Here is a 19,781-nt window from a genome sequence, read left to right as displayed (position 1 = left end):
TCATAAATGGATTTGCATACTATGCCTCACTGCCAGGTGTTGAGATAGCTGCCTCAGTGAGTAATTTGCAAGACTGCAAAGTTCCTGCATTTTCCTCACCTACCCCCTGAGACGCTGTGGTGGCGTGCAGCCATTCAGACTGAAGCTATCCATCCCTCCTCCTTTCGCAACCGGGCTTGGGACCGACTACGGCGGAATGTGATCCTTTCTATCCTTTCTATTTTTATTTTATTTATTTATTTAATTTCATCTACTTTCTTTTATTCCTTTTTTTTAATGTTGGCTATTTAAGTATTTCTACTTTATATTATTTTCTGCATGATTGTACTTCTCATATTTTCTCACGGATGAATATAATGAATTATCTCTTTAGCCAATTTGAGGACCTTCTTCTTTTCTTCCCCGCCCGCAGAACTGTAACATATATGGGACATCCTGCAAATAGTGGCCTGGGGATGTCGAGGAAGGGAAGGAACTTGAGGGGCCGCGTCTCATTGAAAATCTGAGGCAGAGGAAACAACCATTGAGGCTGTGATCCGTCGTGAATTCCCCCACCCCCTCCCAACCTCAATCGCTGCAGTTGTGTCCGAAGACTCATGGATCCACGCGCGGGGTCGAACCGTTTTTTTATTTTCCAGGTTTAGTTCGCGTTCTGGTTTATCTCGTTAGACCGCGCGAATTCCATTGCTCGTTTGGTTATTTTTGGATCCGGTGTGGACACAAGCATTGATAGACACGTTGATTTTGTAAAAATGACACGTGACGGATCGAAGTGCTCAAAGGACTCCCTCACATTCCCCAGCCTGACTAGCACAGAGGTGTGAAAGAACGTTTGAACCGAAAGCTTTGATGGAGCTTCAGTATTTGCGGGCAGACCTTCACGGTCATTTAGCCAATTTTTTTTAGGTTTTGGAATAGCTTTTCCCTCTAGGTCGTTTGATCATCGCAATCTCAAATTTTCATTACAAATGACACGTGAGGGATTGAAGTGTTTGAAGGACTTTCCATATCCCTGAGTCTGACTAGACCAGAGACTTACTAACACATATCGATCGAAAACTTGGATAGAGCATCAATATTTGTAGGTCAATTTTGCCATCTTTTTAGGTCTCCAGGATAGCTCTCCCCTCTTGGTCGTCGCCGGCCACTCAGTTTAGTCTTTTGACAATTACAAATTAGTTTGATTGCTAATGACCCCCAGCAAGTATTTGTCGTGGTTATGTTGGGCCCCAAAAGGGTAGTTAATTTGACGAAGTGGGGTTGGATCAAAAGCTCCACGGCAAGAGTAGTGTCACTGGTTATTTGATTAAACTGATCGAGAATTACTCTTTCCGCAAAGGAAAAGCGGCAACAACTTTGGAAGCTACAAAATCTCCTATTTAGGGTTCGGTGATAACATTACTAAATGAACTACCACCTACAGGAAGTATCTATTCCTATTCAGGTTGAATGACTTTTTCTTTTTGTCTGATTATGAAAGTGTACCTAAAAATCGAGGTCATGTCATGTTCTTTTATCGTAGCTATGACTTGGAGAGGAGAAGGTTGGAAGTTGCTTTAAATGATAATATTGCCCATAACATAATAAAAGGTGATAAGCTACTAATAGTTAAGTAAATTAATCTTTTATGGAAGAGTTTTGGAAGGGAATCGATGGGATATTTTGGCCATTGCAATATATACAGGGTTTTGAATAATTGACGGCGACATATATTTCCAATCAGAATCATCGGAAACATATCAAATGTTGCAGAATTTCAGGAATGGATTATTTCCCCCATGCAAAAGATTCAATCCGACACCAAATGTAATGTTTGATTCCTCGTGCCTTTATTAACCTCCCCGAATTGTAGGTCATGGCTTTCTGAACTCATGGATGGCATGTTTTATCGTTGAAGTGAATATTACACTTCCCAATGTAAGAGATGGATTAAGGCTAACCTTTAGTGAATTTCCCAGCTTCTCGTATTCGAAAGGAAAGTCCAACCTGACTATTCATTTCAGAGTTGCCCTTTACAAATTCATACGTCACATCGTATCTATTTTGTTGGATAAGTGGTAGGAAACTACTTACTAAAATATTGTTCCCTTATAGTCCTAGCTAATCCCCAATGTGTCTGTACTCTGCCGTCTATCTAAATCTAAATTGATTTTTCAATTACTTCCATTAGGATAGAGAGGGTATCTTAACAATATGTATGTCAGTATACATGCGATTCTTCATGTCATGTCTTTTATGTCTTCATTTCCTAAAAGCAAGGACAGAAGCAATGAACTTGCAACTGTGACACAGATAATAGACCGTAAATGAAGAAGAAATATTCATAAATCCAGTCCACAGCATGATTTTAGAGAAAAAAGTAAACGTTGATTACTACCAAAATCATGTCAAACAAGATACAGATTTATCAATCCGCAACGAGGTCTATTGACCTGGATTTTACACGCGCGGAAATAATATGAAAAAAATCAAATTTTCCATTTATCATTTCTAATCCTCGTTTGCACAAGCAACAGCCTAAAATTCTCTCCATGAGATTTTCCAGATAGCAATTTCTTCGACCTTAACTTCCGCATTATAAAAGCTACGTCGCTTTTATCGGCTTTCAGGAAGAAAGCAGTCATTCGACACGACGTGTCATACGAGTAAGCTCCCCTGATATGTATCCTCCCTACGTACAACCTCATCTACGCTGTTCCACTAAAAAATTCCCAACATTGATTGCATTGCGAATATTGAAACCCAGCATTAACACGACCCCGCTGAACTGATAGTCGGTAACAGCCTTCCTCGCATAACTCGTGCATTGATTCCGAGGTTTTATTATGTAACATGTCCTTCAGAATCCATTCATCTCTTTACGGTTTTACTCGGATCAGACGGGGTGAATTTTATATTCTTCCGCGTGGAATGTAGATAGGATGTGCGCTGTTTGGGTACTGAAATAAAATCAGATACCCTTTTTGTGGTTGACAAATATTTTACAAGGAAAAGTATCTTAACATTATAGAATTCCCTTTTGCGTAGCGGCCTAGCACCATGACGCTTTATGAGATACTAAATCTAGGTGAGCGGGAAGAATACAAATTAAATGGACAAGATAACAAGAAAGTGATTTGGAAAAGTAGAAGGTTTCAGAAATTGATCCTTCTAAGAGATACCAGCAATAATTCTTCGAATTTGTGGTTGGGGTATTCAGTCACATAATGAGAACATATAGATAATTTGCAAGCATAGCTTAATTAGTACAATTTCTGGGTTTGCACGCTGCATATTACAACATATCCAGGAGAGGAGCTCGTGAATGAGTACATTCCAGTTTTCCTGTCACGAAACTCCGACTAGATTTTCAGTTGCTATCATCGTTTCAAATGTCTCCTCCAGACTCTGTCATTTTTCTGAAGATCTGCAAGGATCAAAAGTAAACCTTATTCAGATTTTCTGGAATACAGTCGCAAATATCTAATTGAAACTTATGCATGTATCTGCGGTGCAATGAATCTTTCCCCGGTTTCCCTGAATCTGGACCTTTTCTGGTCATTTCCATCGTTGCTGTCGTCTCACATGCCGATCAAAAACTGGGTTTCCCACATCATCCGGTAGGCTTGGTATACTAGCCTAGCCAGGATCATTTAAGTATTATTATTATTCTGTCAAGGGAAAGTCGCACTGCGTCTTTGAAGAACTATTGTGATGGTTATAGTGTACCTATTAATCACAGTATCTCAAGCAAGCCTATAATCGTTAGAAATTTTAATATATTCCCTACTTCCAGATCTTTCAACTTTCCATCTGATGTAAAATGTTCTCCCAGATGCCTCGGCCTACTTTGCAGATCCGGACACTGTCCCAGAACGTGTATAGAGGTTTCGTCATACTCCTCACAAAACCTGCAGGCAGTGTCCGTAGATATCACTAGCTTCCCTAGGTGGCAGTTTAGCCGACAGTGACCACTATGATTCGGAGGTTCTTTTTGGTGAGGTTTAAGCACTCCTTTGTGCGCTTCGGTCCGTATCCCCCAATAAGCTTCCTGGATTGCACCAGTGAGGGCATTCCCATACCAGTTTAGAGTTCATCTGGTTGCACCTAACTGCCTGGATCGCTGCTTGGCTGTGAGAATAGCAATCTTCTGCCTACAAGAGGAGAAGAGATTAAGGGAGGCACATCAGTCTATGGCGTATATTTCTGCCTAGAATGTGCTAGTGTCCCTACCCATTGGCTCCAAGTACATTTTCCTTGGGCCAATGACACCGGCACCCGATCCCTCTGTTGTGAGGGATCCGTCCGTGTACCAACTAACCATTTGTTGGTTTAAGCCGTATGTCACAGCCACCCTCTCCAAATTTACCTTGTTACTCTAACATGTTTCAAATTTCGTATTGAAATGAAATCTCGTTGCCACGTTATTTCTCGTATCAAAAATTGGGGATACCGCCTAGAAAGAATATTAATCTTCCTTCGGTTTAGGCAGCTCACCGCCTCACTCATACTCCCGGCCATACTAAATATTGCCTTCCTTGCCTGCATCTGTATGTGCACATAGAGAGGGGTTAATCCCAGAAGGACTTCCAGGGATGCCGTTGGGCATGTGGTTAGTGCCCCACTGATACACACGCATGGCAGTCTATGGAGTTTATGTAACTGGCTTGTGTGCTGAGTTCAGTTCTTTCTGCCCAGATTACCGCGCCATTGGTTATCATTAGCCTTACTATTGCAGTGTATATCCAAAGTAGTATCTTCGGGCTCCAACCCCCTTTTTTTCCTGTTATAGATCTACAAGTCATCTGAGTTCTCGTAGCTTTCCGACAAGTGTTTCCGACATGTGTCTTCCAGAGTAATTTTTGGTATAGTGTAATTCCCAAATATTTGACCCCCATTTCTTGTTTCACCTCCATGTCATATAACCTTATGGCTCTCAGATGACCAAGATTACCTCTCCAAGTAAATGGTACTATGGTGATTTTGACTGAATTGAATCGCAGTCCCTCCTTTGTGCACCAGACACTAGTAACCCTTAATCCAATTTGGATTTTATCACATAGGGTATCCTCATATTTGGCCCTTACAGATTAAAACGATGTCATCCACGTAACCCTGGCTTTGTATTCCAGTATTCGTTAGCACGTCCAGTTCACTACCATACTCCACATAAGCGGCGATAGTACCCCGCCCTTTGGACAACCTTGACTAGTATTCATGACAATAGAATTTGCACCTGTCGGTACTTCTATTTGCCTGTTTTCTAGCATTTTGCCCGTCCAGAATGCCAGGGTGTTTGCCACTTCTTTGCGGCTCAGAGCATCTTGTATCTCTGTGTGCGAATTTGTTGTCGAATGTTCCTTCGATATCTAAAACGCACTGCTATTTCTTTTGTTTCTATGGCATCCCGTAGTACATCCGTTAGCTGATACACTTTCAGTTGACCGTCCTGCCCGGTAAGCGTGTTGGCACTGATGTAGGGATTACGCTTTATAACGTTAGTTCTAATATCACCTTTTCCACCGTTTTGAATACGAACGATGTTAAGCAAATTGGTCGGAAAGATTTGGTGGGAAAAGGACCTTTTTTGCCCGTTCTCGGAATAAAGACCACTTTTGCCCTCCATGCCCTTGGTATATAACCTAAGACTATGTTGCCGCTCACCATCCTCAGACGAGACTCTAAGATGATTCCTAGGTCTCTCTGGATAAATGCTGGGAAAATGCCATCTACTCAGGGTGATTTCAGTGGTTTAAAGGTTCCCCCCCTTACATAAGCTTCCGAGCATACCTCTTTTGTTAGTTTCCAGTTCCCTTTCTTTCCCTTTTATTCGTGGTTGGCAGGACCCCGGAAAAATAGTTCTGAAAAGCAGGTGTACTCTGTTCCCCTCATTCTCGGTAAATGTCTCATCTTCCTTTTTCAAACGGACAGAGGATATTGCCCCGTCTTTGGCTACAACCTTGTAAAGCCTGGTTGCTTCTGTAATCTGTTCGATCCCTCCACAGAATTCCCTGAAGCTGTTCCGCTTTGCTACCCTGAACGTGTTGCTATAGGCAGTCAGTGCATTTGTATACCTTTGCCATTCCCTGGTTTGTTTTGTCTGATTGAAGAGTTTTAATACCTTTGTTCTCATTCTGGCCAGGTTCCTGTTCCAGAGGACACCTCTTGATGACTTAACTGTCTTAGCCGGCTAGCTCATATGCGTCAATGACGATTGTGTTGAGGTTTTCGACCGCTGTTTCTAACTCCATTTCACTCCTAATGCCACCGCTCCCTTGAAGGTAGACTATGTTGTTGCTCAGGCACGTTACATAGGATTCCCAATCCGTTCTCCTGGGATTCTTTATTATTCTTTTTATTTCGGAGCTACCCTCAATGTCGAATCTGATTAGCCTGTGATCAGACATAGAGGGCTCATCCGACACCCTCCTGTCTAGTGCTGGTCACAAATATTGAAGTGTTCGCTAAGTTATATATTTCTAACTTACTGCTAAGAATTAATTCTGTTAGGTATCTATCTCTTCGATTGGTGTCGCTGCTTCCCCAGACTCGTTGGCATCGCAGTCGAGGAGAAATGCTAGCGCCCTCCTCTCACAGTGCTTCATCCGTTTGGCAACATGTTCCGGTGGAACCTGGAAGTTGTCTCCTGGGAAGTATCCCGATGCCACGACTGCCCTTCGAGTGCTCCTTTCGGCTTCCAATGAGCCTTGGATAACCACAATGTCCCCGGTCAGGAACTCTGAAAAACATACATATTTTAAATTACATTTAAGAATTAAGCAAGCTCTTGGTTTTTCACAAGAGGAGTTCCAAATTACCTGCATACTTCCTCCTTGTAGACCGCGAACCTGCGACCGATACACCCAGGGCTCCTGAGCCAGCACTATGTCAATGTTCTCCTTGGAACTTGCCCTTGCAATTATCGCAGATGCAGCTTTCGCTTTGTGCAGGCTTCGTTATTGTTTGGAGATCTTCTCCACTGCCGGAGTATCGCCCTCCTCCTCTGGCATGAGCGCCGCTGTCCACCCTGAGCCTCAGAACTTCTAGGTCTAGGTCGTTCAGTTTCTGCTCTTCACTGGGTAGCAGGTTAACTCTGGCTGATCCACCCCTTTCTGCCTCTATAGCTTCTGAGACTTCCTCGGGGAGCTCGGTATTCTTTACACCCGGTGCCTCCTCCGAGGTATCTTTCCTCGGCTTTTCCTTGTCCACGTGCGCGGGCATGTTACAAAATCAATAGTTGAAATGCAATTCTGACGTTTGATTGCCTCCAGAGATCGGTCATCTATCCCGATCGTGAGGAGTCTACCCTTTCCCTCCACCTTGCTTCCTGCCGAGTTTTCTCCCCCTTTGGGTTCAGGTTTGAGTTTCTTGAGAGCATTCCCTTCATGCGGGCTAATTTTTACTACTCTCCGGTTTCTTGGCTTCGATAAAGATGTCTCAGGTCTATCCTGAACCTTCTTAAGGGCCTCTTCTAATTTCAGGCCTTCCCTCATGTAGCGCAGGTACCATTTAGCACCTGCGCCACTGAGACCTGTCCCTTCCTGACGTCTGATATATTTATCTCAGACGTGTTTTAGCTAGTCCCTGCTTTTTGAGCAGTGGTGTTTGTTGGTTGTTGTCCTTGCAGTATATCAATGTTGACCTTGAATCCACTGCTTGACGTCCCAACTTCTCTCCTCTTGGGTGTAATCACCTGGATCTCAGTATTTCGGAAATGTGTCTCGACTGGTTAACCAGTTTGTGTGCGGTACGGGGTCTCGCTTTATTGGCTGTAGTTTTTTTTTATTTTAATACGGGTACTCATTTGGTTGCCACGAGTATGGGGGTTAGAAGGTCGGCTGTGCCATAACCCCCGTAGCATGGTAAGGTTTGACTTACTCACTGAGGCGACCAGGTATCATTGAGGCTCCGTTTGAATACGGTCAGTTACCCTCGACTGAAAACTATCCAATGGGCATGGTTATTTATTTTATTTCATTAAATTTCCGTTCATAAAGCACTGGGAAACTACGTCAAAGTTAATTCTAATCTTTTATCTCTGCTCTCCCCTTGAATTGTTTAGTATGTTACGAGTAAGCAACCCACATGGACGTGATATCTATTCCAATGCAATTCAATGCCGAGTTCAGTGAACATTTCGCCCACAAATTGTAAATAATGAAAAACGTTGTCTGACACTTTGTTCTTAAATTGAATTTTATAGTTCGTAAAAGCTGAATATTTACATTTTTTCTATTGACGATTATATGGGCAGAGATACTTCCTTAGAGCGCTTTTGAGGATATGTATCTGGGTCAAGATACCCTGAATATCTTTTTCCTTCGACGCATTTGCTAATATTCTGCGGGTTTCGGTCGGACATTCACCCTTGTATTACGTACTTGAGGATTTCCCAGCGCATTCAAGGACATGTGGACATAAAAAAGGTAAGCAAAGATAATAAGTTCAGCTTAGACCGAATGAAAATATTCGTTTATTGTTTATCCTATTCAATACCTACTGGGTTTCCTAGGTATCGCGGGGGACTCTGAATGAACACACAACTACCAAATTCAAATATTTATACAAAATTATCGTTTTTGTCTCCATGAAAGCGGGATACATTTTTAGAGACCATTGAATTATCCACAGAACTGTGTATATATTTTCCTCGCACCTTCTCCTATATTAAATAGTTGACCAAAATTTGTTTCAACTTACAGATATGTTGGACTTACTGACTTATTCTACAATTGAAAAATCGGATCCAGCCACTGAAAAGTATTTCCACCAAAGATGCATAGAAAATAATATGAAACAATAAAGGGAAGAGATAAAGATAGCACAGATTTTTTCGGTGCTGAAATTCACACTGGACAGTTACAGGACAGGCGGCTGACACGTAACTGTGCAGGGAGTCGCAGGCCAGTACAGCTTCACAACAATGAATCATCAATGAATGAAATCAGTACTGGCAATGTTAGCAGACATAAAAAATAAAATGCAGACGATTTATCGGAACTATTACATTCCCAGCGAAACACCCATAGTTGAAATTCTGGACACACTAAAGCAGAAACTTTCCGCCATATGTAGTTGGTTGCGACGGTACTGCGAAAGCCACTTAGACGTGGCATGAATTTTGCCGATGTTAGCAAAGAAAACTGGAGGGCCCTGGCCTGGATGGGTTGCAGAATTTCTGGTATAAAAAATTTACCAGTATACACAGCCGGTTGGCGCATAGCATAAATTAGGTCGTTAGTCGGTCGGAGGAATTTACATCCTTTCTTACTCATCTCTCCTTCCTAAAAAGGACACAGTGCAGGAGCCCACAGACACAAGACCGATTACTTGCTTACGAACTCAAACTACGCTACTACTACAAATTTATAACGTCCATGAAAGGGTCAGTGCACACCTCGAAACCAACAACAGTCTGTCCGAGGAGCATAAGGGCTGCCGAGTCGGGTCAAGGTTTTGCAAAGAGCATCTCATTATCGACTCGGTAGTTGCACACAAGTAACTAGAGGCCAAAAGAACCTCTTCTGTTGCTATGTATATCGATTATTCAAAGGTTTTCGATACCGTCCCTATCTATATCAAATTGATCCCAAACTTGGCGACAGCCATGGTAGGGTGGCATACCACCATGTCAGTGTATTCATCAGAGGGTGCAAATATCTCAGAGCCTATCCGCATACAGATAGGCATCTTCGAGCGGGATTCGCTGATTTTTACAGCAAAGAGGAGGCGAGTCCCTTGTAAGTAGCTGTTTGTAAGGCGGATTGCAGCCTGACTCCACCTAACTTAAAGTATCGATCTTTCAATCCTCTAAGGGGGATGAAGTCAGATCAAGAGCGGATCGATGAATGGAAGTCGAAGGCAATGCACGGTAAACACGTGAATTGCATTTGGCAGCCATTTGTCGATTTGCATTTGTCGAACAGATGGCTGTGTGCTGCTAAGTTCGTTGCTGAGATGGAAGGATTCATGTGTGCCATTCAGGATGGCGTGGTCGCCACCCGAGCTTATAGAAAGCTTAAAATGAAAGGACAGATGGGGAGCAACCAGTGCAGAATGTGTGATTTGACGTTAGAGACATTGGAACATCTCATTTCTGGTTGCCCTGTAATGGCACCGGTACAATACACAAACAGGCATATTGCTGTATGTGCTGTATGGTTCACCAAAACCTTGCATACAAGCATCGGCTGATCACGGGAACATGTCCAGTTTACCGATATGAGCCAAAGACACTACTGAATAGTTCTGCTTACAGCATGTATTGGGACCCTCAAGTTCTAAACTATGAGCCACTGGCTCAGCAAATCAAAGAAATTTGGCGTCTCGAGCGGGTGATTGTAGTTCCCATAATATTGTCAGCTACAGATATTGTACCTAGATCAACGGTGGATCATATCCTGAGTCGATGTCTCTTCTACCTTAAATGTACAACAGCAGCCATGACATCTTCTGGCCATAGTAATAGAGGTTTTTTTTCAGTGTGAACTCCATGGGAGCTACAGAGGAGTGGGAAATTAAAAACTCAGTTCAGCGAATTCATATCCGTGTTTTATTAAATCTGTCAACGGTGTTACTCTGAATAACTTGAAAACTATTCTTAAGAATATAGTTGTGCGACGGAGCATTATCATGGAGGAAAATCGGCTTTTCATGTCTTTGTTGATATTCCGGCCGTTTTTTATTTTGAGCACGATGCAGTTTGATGAGTTGTTGGCGATAACGGTAGGCATGGACAGTTTCACCAGGTTCCAACAGTTCATAATAAATAATACGCCGCTGACCCCACCAAACGCACAGAATCGTCTTCCGTCCGAAGCGATTTGGTCTTGCAGAAGATGTCGTTTAGGATTCTCAAAATAAATCCATTTTTTTTTGTCGCCAGTAACAATCCGGTGCAAAAACATTTTTTTTCTGTGTCTGGCAAGCAAGATTTCGCATCTGCTTTGGCGCCGCTCCGTCTGCCTATCGTTCAATTCCCCCCACCCATTTTCAGATATTTTGGACTTTAACCATTGCACCTAGGTGCATGGAAACGGCTTATTAAGAGCCACCTAATTGCTTGGCGAGCATTTTCTGCATTTGAGTATCGTCCTCGTCTAAAAGTATCTCTAATTCGTGGTTCTTAACTTTCTCGGGCCGATTTGCACGCTCCTTATCGCTCAGATCGAAATCGCCATCTTTGAATCGATGAAACCAGTCTCGCCACATTGTTTCCGATAGAGCGTTGTCGCCGTAGGTCTCCACAAGCATTCGATGTAATTCAGCTGCTGATTTCTTCAAATTGAAATAAAAAAGCAGAGCCTCCCGCAAATGCTTCTTTCCGGGAACAAAACTGAACATGATTATTGAAGAGAAAACATATGTTTTTGCATGAAATTGCTGATGATATGCACTGACAATTGTTGACAAATGTTGAACTAAAAAAAAAAAAAATTATGGCAACTTGATACGCTCACTGACGCCATCTGTAAGCAAACAGTGGATTTAAGCTTGTACACCTGGTAAGTAATGTGAATGAGAGTCGCTTCGACATTTCTATATAACTTACAACATATCCAAAGAATTATGCAACTTATCGATAGCGACTTGCCATATCCCCTTTAAGGCGCTGGAATAGAGACATAAGTGCAACTCCACGCTTGTGGCCCGAAGAACTCGTTTCCACTTGGATGCAACCACAACCTCCATGACACTCCCACTAGGAAAATAAATGGGCTGAGAACACATATCCCAAGAGATATATGAACTCAAAAGATTATCCCGGTACCAGATAACTTCTGATGAGGTTTCATGGCCGGGTTTGATCAACCGACCAACAAGTCAAAGCGAGTACAGCGTTTCCCGGTGCATCCATTTGGAGGTTCTCCTCGGACATTTGATTGCTGCCCATTCTTCCGCCACTCCAGATTAAATCCGCCGATTGTGCGACAATTATAAAACAGCTATAATTGAGTGCGGAGAGCAGTATGTATAGGATTGTTGTCCTTATGCATTCGGAATATCCCTTGTAGTCCCACTTTCTCGATGTAGCCATTTCCGTCGATCAAATATAAATTTCCGATACCACTAGCTTCGAAACTGCCGACATGAGCATACTTTCTTCATCATGTTTTCCCGGTGCAATCAAATACCTCCTTCAGTACCCAAAGCACTGAATGTAGATAATTCGGTGAATGGCCGTTATTCCTGAACCCTTCTTCATATACAGATACTTTCTGGCGAATACTAAACGTTTTTGTCTGTTTCGCTTGAAATGAAAGGTTTACTATGAGCAGTTCTCAAATAGTAACCCATCTTTTTGAGCATTTTACAAATGCAACTGACACAAAACGTAAATATCCGACGCTGTCTGCTATAAATCTCGCTCCAGTGGAATGACATGAAAATAGAAACAAGTCGGGAAACCGGAAGCTTGACGCTTCAGGTATAAAACGCTTTGTGTTTCCCTATGTGAGGAGCATAACGTAGTTCTCCATTGGCTTATAGCATTGACCCGGGATATTGAAATCGTTCAGTTCTAGGCAGGTTACTGCCATTGCCAGAACTGAGCGATTTAAATATCTCGAAGGGCAGGTTACCGACATTGCCAAAACTCAGCGATTTAAATACCTCGAGGAGCAGGTTACTGCCATTGCCAGAACTCAGCGATTTAAATATCTCGAGTCAATGCTATCTGCCAGTGCAGAACTGCGTAATGAAATTATTTCACACATTAACGCAACCTGGATGAAGTGGCATTCCCCAACTGGTGTTCTTTGTGATCGACGTATCAGCGCACGTCCCAAATCTAAAATTTACTGCAATGTCGTCCGTCTGCCGCTCTCTATAGTTCTGAGTATTGGCCGACTATAAAGGTCAATGAACGGCGTCTTGCGGTAATGGGAACGAAGATGTTGCATTGCACTGGTGGCGTGACACGTTTTGATTACGTCTGAAATGAGAATATCCGCGATCGAACGGGTTTGCACCGATCGTGGAAAAACTGCAAGAGAGACGTTTTCGATGGTGTGGTCACGTAATTCACGCTAACGAGAATTCAACAACCAGTATTGGTCAGAACATCGAAAGCAATGGTAAGCAACCAAAAAGCCGGCCAAAATAATGGTGGCTTGATATGCCGGTCTCAAGATTACATCCTGATCAGGCATTTGATAAAATAAAATGACGAAACCGATCACCACAGGCCGACCCCGCTTGTGAACTGATGGCTGAACAAAAAGAAAAAGATGTGAGGAGCGACGAGTGCACGACAGCTCCGTGTAATATAGCTAAAAATTCCATTGCCCTTTATTTTCTAGAAAGCGATTTAAATAAATCATTTGATGGAAAGCCCTGTGTTGATAATGGTCAACCTCATACGCCTCACACCCTGAGTTTAATATTATTAGCAAATGCCAACAATTTAACCAACATCAAATATAAACAAGTCGGGAAACCGGAAGCTTGACGCTTCAGGTATAAAAGGTTTTGTGTTTCCCTATGTGAGGAGCATAACGTAGTTCTCCATTGGCTTATAGCATTGACTCGAGATATTTAAATCGCTCAGTTCTGGGCAGGTTACCACCATTGCCAGAACTCAGCGATTTAAATATCTGGAGGGGCAGATTACTGCCATTGAAAGAACTGAGCGATTTAAATATTTCGAGTCAATGCTACCAGGCAATGGAGAACTGCGTAATGCAATGTTTCAAGCATTAACGCCACCTGGATGAAGTGACATTTCGCAACTGGTGTTCTTTGTGATCGACGTATCAGCGCACGTCCCAAATCTAAAATTTACTGCAATGTCGTCCGTCTGTCGCTCTCTATAGTTTGAGTGTTGACTATAGAGGACAATGAACGGCGTCTTGCGGTAATGGGGACGAAGATGTTGCATTGCACTGGTGGCGTGACACGTATTGATCACGTCTGAAATGAGAATATCCGCGATCGATATGGGTTTTCACCGATCGTGGGAAAACTGCAAGAGAGGCGTTTCCGATGGTGTGGTCACGTAATTCACGCTAACGAGAATTCAACAACAAGTATTGGTGAGAACATTGAAGTCAATGGTAAGCAACCAAAAAGCCGGCCAAAACAATGGTCGCATGATACACTGGATGGGGATTTGAAGGTCTCGCGATTACATCCTGATCAGGCATTTGATAAAATAAAATGACGAAACCGACCACGACGAGCCGACCCCGCTTGTGAACTGAAGGCTGAGGAAAAAGAAGAAGATGTGAGGAGCGGTGAGCCTGACAGTTCCGTGTCACATAGTTAAAAATTCTATGGGCATCTATTTTTTACAAAGTAATTTAAATAAATCATTTGATGGAAAGCCCTGTATTGAAATAATCAACCTCATACGCTTCACACTCTGAGTTTAATATTATTAGCAAATGCCAACAATTTAACCAACATCAAATATAAAAAAGGGCTAGGGAGAATTAGATTCTTCTTGAATGGAATTTTAATATTTCACTCGAATTTCAATTATCCTCGTTAATTATGACGTCAGCATCTTATTTGTATGGCTTAGGATGCTGTTAATTAGCACGAAATTGATAAGTTTGAACTGCTATAACTTTGATACTAACAGTTGGATTTTCATGAAACTTGGCATGTGTATGCACGAGGCTGTCCTCTATGGCGGTGCAAGATTTAGTACATTTAGGATAAACTTAAGGGAATTTTTTTAGTCAATTTCTAAAAGTTGATAATATACTATTAGTAAATTTATTTGAGCAGATACCGTAATGGGATATCTCTCGAAGATTAGATTTTGCATAAGCGTTTTACACAAAACCTTAAAAAGGGCTGCAGATAAATAGATTCTTCATAAATGCGAATTTAATATTTCAAGCGAATGTCAATTATTCCCGGTAATTATGACGTCAGCATCTGATTTGAATGGCTTTGGAAGCAGTAAACTCGCGCGAAATCGCTAAGTTCGAACTGCTATAACTTTGGCGTTAATTGCCTGATTTCCATGAAATTTAGCAAATATATAGGAAATATTGTCCCCTATGCTGATACAAAATTCGGAAGTCCTAGGATGAATTTAAGGGGGGGTTTTCAGCATATTACTAAAAAGTAGTAATATACTATTAGTAAATTTATTTGAGCAGATACCAGAATGGGACATATTTTGAGGCCTAGATTTCATCTAGGCGCACCACCCTGATTTTTTTCGGATTTTTAGGTTGGGTAGTTTCCGAAAATTAGTCCTGTCTCACTTCAAGTGTGTATATTTTGACTCCTTACTCATGCACTTTGCAATTTATGCCAAAACTAATGTCAGTTTCGGAAAGTACAAATCGGGGCCTTTCATTTGATACTCTACACAACTATATCCGGTGGAAACAATTTTTGAATCCCCCCTTTGCGTGTACGGGGAGCCCCCTTTAAACTCCACCTAAATTTATGCCACTCGCTGTATGCGTGAGATAGCTCCCATCTGTCCACCAAATTTCGTTCGGATCGGTTTAGCCGTTTTGGAGGAAAGTGCGTGTGACAGACAGACAGACATTGAATCGATTTTAATAAGGTTTTTTTTTACACAAAACCTTAAAAAATTAATTCAAATCTGCAGTTTCCCATTTTTCCACTGAATGTCATGAATATTTTATTCAGATAAAGCTCTACAGAATCACGAGGTGCCCACTGGAGAATAATGGGCTCAAGTGGACAAAGTCCTTGTAAAATAGCAATACTCACAGCTTCTAGGAAGAACATAAACAGTAAAAGCAATTGCCTCCAAGCTTATTTGCCACAGATCTTAAAGTATCAAATATTGACATTTAATTGAAGGTATCACCTTCGTTATTTCTGAGTTACGTTACAAAATCAATCCTTAATTTCCAACTAAGGAAGTACTTAGCATACTACTGTAGCAACGATTCTAAGAGAGCGGAAGCATAGGAAATTCGATAAGATTTATCACGAATTTATTCCTTGGAATGTGTATGATATCACTTTCTGGCACTATACCTAAACATGACGTGCGGCATATATGCCACGTTCCCGGAGGTAGTAAAACAGCACATGCACACCTAGGCATAAAGGTACCAGCCTTGATACCGGCCCTCCCAATTCCCCTCACAAATGAAGAAAACAAACCATGCCAAACGGCAACTTAATTAGTAATACGACACCACATAAGTTCCAGCTTTTAGTTGTATCTGCTCAACAATTATGAGCTATGGAATCTCCAAGTTTATTTTCGAATCCACATATGTATGTATGAAAGTACGTCTGTTTGTAGTCCTAGATTACGCCAAATTGCGTGTAAACGCTTGGCTAATAAAAAATGTTTTTCCGGAAAGTAAATTCGTGATTCAAAGCATTGGATTGATGTTTGAAGACTGTTTACATTCGTAAAGATTTTCTTACTCTGAGGAAAGCATAAGATTCGAAAGCTCGCGGATGCGCAGAAACTTCTTCTAATCTGAGTTCGTTACAGTTTGTGTTGCGTTGTTGAAGATTTGGTATTCAATTGATTTGAATATTGCATTGCTTGCATGTCCATTTTTCACAAGGACTTCAGTTCGTCTCAGATTTTTTCCACAAGGTTTTAACAAATTTTAGATGGCAAAAACCGGTAATTTTGACCAGAAAAATATATAAAACTTTTCACTATTTTGGAAGCTTGAATGTTAACCGAATTTTTGGTGATTCTGTGAACCCTTATGTTATGTTCATTTTATTAACACAGCTGTTCGTACTTAAAGTCTTGGGAGATATTGTGAGTGTACTCTCATACGTTTTCCTTTTTTCTGTATACACTACTTTTCCGGTAATTCTATTTGTAATTCTCTTAAAACTCTTTATCATCGAAATCTGCTAAGTAAAATACCAGCACTTATAATATCATTTATTATCCCACACAAAACTCATATTTTTATCTTTTTGCCTACTTCAGTCAAGGCTTTTACCGTCTACTTTTTAGCTTCCCCCTGTTAGATTCATGAAAATTATCATGACTAAATTAGCTTATAAACAAAGATATTGGCAAATGGGACCCCCAAGGAGAAACTTGAAGAATTTCGATTTTTCATCAATTTTTAGTCAGATCTGGATATTCGACCTATCTACGTATTCTGGAGTTTCTAACAAAGCTCTACAATTTCTGCTGAATCTGACTTTTAAAATTAACACTATTAATTTTTATTTTTCATCATAATTAAAGAAAAATTAATAAAAATTATTTTTCTCGAGAGCTCGATATTTTCGATGATGTCCACATGGACTATTGGATTGGAAGTTTCACATTTCCTTCAGTTTTGGACCACGGACTTTTCGTTCTTCAGGATGAAAATGACTATGGTTTTTCTGAGGATAGTTTGTCAAACGCTGAAGCAGTATCTTTGCAGGCATGTGACCATAAATGGATCGTTCATTCTTAATTTTGACTAATCCGTAAAGATAAGATGACTGCAATTTGAGTCAATCCAGGTTCAAACCAAATGGAGCCGATGGTTAGAATCCGCATGAATGTTGGAGTTGTTGATTGATAAAAAGGAGCAATCGACACCCAGTTACAATTTACAATCATGCAGCTTCACGACTGAACTAAGGCAACGAGCCGCCTCAAATAGTCAAATTTAACTAAAAAAAATATGGTATTTAAAATTCATCAATAAATATCTTTTATTGTCACCTGGTCGCATTTTAGATCTTGCCTAGGCGATAAGGAATTGCACCTTTTTGTTCATAAAACAAACTATGGAAATTATCGCTTATAGTACGTGGCAAATCGTCCCCCGCGGACGCCACTTTCTAGTGGTGGGGGAGCTTGTGGTCGGCTACTACTACACTAAGGGTGTCCAAAAACACATGAAAGATGGAAACAAAGGATTGTAACTCTCAAAGTGATAAGAAGTCACAGACTTCGAATCCTCTCGCGACTCTGAGAAATTAGGTCGCGGCCCAGACACCTAATTCATGTTTCAGCGCGGAGAAATCTGTGGAAGACAGACTCTCCACTTCAGTGAAAAACCTATACCCGGTGTCTAGGGCGCGATCAGCCAAAAAGAATTGTACAGCAACTCCCTTAATGAGAGCAACTGGAAATCTAACTACGGCCGGCCTGTCGATGACACTGTTGCCTAACTCTTCTAAAATACGGGGGAGGAAGGTTCGACAGAAGGACACTTCAGCTGCAAAGGAGAAGGGACTCTATGAACCTGGGAGGGCTTCCAGCCGACGACAACGGAAGGCGCTGCAAAAGAAGGCGAAGTTTCTTGGGAATGAGGACATGACGTTGCTACATCACCAAGTTTGGCGATATCCAGAGAAATCGGAGAAAGCAGAGCTTTCGGCGGAAGGTAAGGACACGCTGGTAACCCCGGTGAGATACACACTGAACGCAGCCGACTTTTCAGTTCTCTGCGGTCTTCATATTAGACTGCACTTGTGGCTACAAACATAACAATTAGTCAAGTCAACCTGCAGCATGCCAAAGCTTCTGCCTATCTACTGGCGGCAAAGCTGGCAAAGTTGCAGGACTGTAATTATATATTTCCAGTTCAAGAGCGATCGGTTCGTTTTAACAGAATCTGTGGTATTGGATCAGTCGAGGGGACTAGGATCTTCTCCGATGAAAGATCCTCGAAATCGAGGGTCTGCGTTTTGATGTCAAAATTGTTAGAGGCAACCATGCTGAAACAATTCTGTTCACAGGACTTTGTTGCGGTCAACTTACAATACTTGGATAATGGTAAGAGGAGAAATGTCATAGTTGCCTCTGCTTACTTAACCTATGGTCTATGTGTCCTCCACCGAAGCAAGAACTAATGGCTCTGGTAGTGTATGCAGAATCAAGTGGCCTTGAACTTTTAATAGGTTCTGATACGAACGCTCAGCATATTTGTTGGGGCAGTAGCAAATGTAATCCTAGAAGAGAGAAACTGTTCGATTTTATCCCTTCAGCTGGTTTGATGACCGTGACAGTAGGGTGCCTCCTAATGTTCGTGTGGCCAAGAAGAAGTGACCTAACAATCTGCACTTCAAAGTTGTTAGAGTTGATTAGAAACTGGCGAGTGCTTGATGAAGTCTCACTCTCAGGTCACGGTTACTTAGAATTTAGTCTAACTATTGCAGGCGAACAGCCTATAATACATAGACGGAATCCTAGGAAAACGGATTGGACGAATTTCAATGAGCTTCTTGGCAACAAAGTTGAGCTCACCAGGCGACTATGGACTCCTTTGATAATAGGCGATCAACTGGATACTTTGAATCGCATACTTTTAGAGTGCTTTGAAGAGTCTTGTCCTATTTCCCGAGGCCAATGTGGTACCACGAAACCAACCAGACGACTTCTAAATCTTCTGGAAGATGGAAGGAAGACTTCCAGATTATGCAGAGTCCTTAATAAGGATGAGTTGGCCAAGAAACTTTGGCCTTAGAAAACCGGATGGTACTTTTACGAACTCCAGAGTTGAGTCTATACAGACTCTCTTGGGAGTACACCACCTGGGAGAACAGGTCTTAGAAGTGGGAAGAAGTCAATTGGCGATTTCTCCAAACCCTTCAACACGAAGGTGATTTTTACCAACGAAAAAGCGCGAATTGATATACTATCATTTGAAAACTTCAAAGCACCTGGCATGGATGGCATCTACCCAGCGATGCTAAAGGAGGGTATAGAGCACTTAGAGCGACCTCTAAGAAATATTTTTCGAGGATGTCTTGCTCTGGGCCTTCCTTTTGACAGAACATGAAGGTAGTCTTCATACCAAAGGCTGGGAAAGATGACTATTCAAATCCAAAGAACTTCAGCTAAATCAGTCTAACATCGTTTTCGCTGAAATGTC

The sequence above is a fragment of the Hermetia illucens genome, chromosome 1 (genome assembly GCF_905115235.1).
Source record: "Hermetia illucens chromosome 1, iHerIll2.2.curated.20191125, whole genome shotgun sequence".
In the NCBI taxonomy this organism is placed as follows: domain Eukaryota; kingdom Metazoa; phylum Arthropoda; class Insecta; order Diptera; family Stratiomyidae; genus Hermetia; species Hermetia illucens.
This window is presented reverse-complemented; position numbering follows the sequence as displayed.